Source organism: Micropterus dolomieu, linkage group LG21 (genome assembly GCF_021292245.1).
Source record: "Micropterus dolomieu isolate WLL.071019.BEF.003 ecotype Adirondacks linkage group LG21, ASM2129224v1, whole genome shotgun sequence".
NCBI classification, from domain to species: domain Eukaryota; kingdom Metazoa; phylum Chordata; class Actinopteri; order Centrarchiformes; family Centrarchidae; genus Micropterus; species Micropterus dolomieu.
This window is the reverse complement of record NC_060170.1, coordinates 10,200,971-10,203,011: the sequence shown is the minus strand read 5'-3', so window position 1 is coordinate 10,203,011 and position 2,041 is coordinate 10,200,971. Positions and strand designations below refer to the sequence as shown.

At 43.4% G+C, this 2,041-nt stretch overlaps 1 protein-coding gene across 4 annotated transcripts in view; it reads right to left on the bottom strand.

The window, feature by feature from the left end:
• Positions 1 to 2,041, bottom strand: part of smarca2 (SWI/SNF related, matrix associated, actin dependent regulator of chromatin, subfamily a, member 2) — a 71,688-nt gene that overhangs the window by 40,203 nt on the left and 29,444 nt on the right. The window lies entirely within an intron of this gene.

The following is a 2,041-nucleotide window of genomic DNA, read 5'->3' as shown; positions in this document are numbered from 1 at the left end:
CGTGGGCCGTTTACTGTATGTGTATATAGGATGTTCTGTGTGTTTTCCTCTCTGCCCTAAGCAGGACCTCGCCCCGCCCCGAATGCTGCAGCCAGCAGTCTGAGGAGCGCGGCTGATTCCTAATCAGTGGAGAGTACAAGGGCTGGAGAAGGAAGCTGCTGTGTGTGAGAGTATTGTGGTCTACAGTGAAAGAGACGGTGTTTACCGAGTGTGAGAGAACACACTAAGACAGATGCTGGTCCACCCCAAAGACCGCACACCCAAACACAAGAAAAGCAATCTAGTGTATGCGGTCCAATGCAGTGGGGAATGCACAGACCTGTATATTGGGGAGACTAAACAACCACTACACAAACGCATGGCTCAACACAGAAGGGCCAACTCCTCGGGTCAAGACTCTGCAGTCTACTTACATCTGAAGGACAGAGGACACTCGTTTGAGGACCACCAGGTGCACATTTTAGACAGAGAAGATGGATGGTTTGAAAGAGGTGTCAAGGAAGCATCTACACCCAGGTCGAGAAGCCGTCATTGAACAGAGGAGGGGGTCTACGCCACCACTTATCCCCCACTTACAATGCGGTCCTTTCATCACTTCCCAGGAAACTCAACAAACGTAACCTATTGGCCTCAGGTGAAGATACCAACGATGGTCATTCAGTCTTGGCCACAGGTAGTCTTAACGACTGTAACGACTGTCGTCACAGCAACAAGGAACACTAACGAACCAGCGGTATTGATGACCCGGGATAACGACCCCACTGAGGTTAAATAGCTTAGTTTCCCTGCCAGTCAGTCAGAACTGAAGAAGTCCTTTGGATGAGGGACAAAACGTCTTCCAGTATCTTCAACCAAGTCCAGTTGCCCTTGACTTTAACCTTCATTGGTTTACCTTCATAGTGAGTGGTAATGAATGATTACTTTGCAGAAAACAGTGGTTACAAAGTGCTTTACAGACAAAAGTTAGACAAATAATAATAATAATCCTTATTTGTAGAGCACTTTTCAAAAACAAGTTGCAAAGTGCTTTAACAAGTGTAAAGACAATAATACCCAAGAGACAATAACACAAAAACAATACAAGATAAAAGCATGAAAACATTGAAAAGACTAAAATACACGTTTAAGATAAATATAAAGTAAGTAAAATACAATAAAATAAAAGGGATAAAATAAAGTCAAATAAGATCGGGAAAGGCTCTCCTATGAAAGTATGTTTTAAGAAGGGACTTAAAAGAGTTCACTGACTCAGCTGACCTGATTTCCTCGGGCAGGCTGTTCCAGAGCCTCGGGGCCCTGACAGCAAACGCTCTGTCCTCTTTAGTTTTCAGTCGAGACTCTGGAACAGACTACAGACCTCTGCCCGAGGATCTCAAGGTACATGCTGGTGAGTATGGGACTAAAAGGTCAGAAATACAACAAGGCGAGAGGCCATGAAGAGCTTTAAAAGTGATCAGGCAGCTGAGTTCTGGACAGTCTGGAGTCGATCAATAGATTTTTGGGTTAAACAGGTGAAAAGGCTGTTGCAATAATCCAGGCGTGATGAGATGAAGGCGTGTAAAATGGTCTCGGAGTCCTTAAAAGTTAAAATAGATCGAATTTTTGCTATATTTCTAAGTGGATAAAAACATGATTGAACAAGCTTTGTGGTGTGCTGCTCGAAATTTAAATTACTATCAAACCAAACACCACAGTTCTTTGCCACAGGCTTAATGTGATTTACTAGGGAACCAGCAGATGGGAGTATTTGATCGGTCATCTGCTGGGATCCAATGACCAGGATTTCTGTTTTGTCTGAGTTCAGTTGAAGGAAATTATTTGACATCCATTTTTTTACTTCACAAAGGCGGCAGTTAAGTGAACTCAGCATTCCAGGGTCTGTGGATCTGACGGGCAAGTATATTTGTGTGTCATCAGCATAAATATGAAAAGAAATGCCATGTTTATAGATACAAGGAAAACAAAATGGGTCCTAAGACCGACCCCTGAGGCACACCATATTTAACTGGACAGAACGAAGAGACATAGTTGTTTACAGACA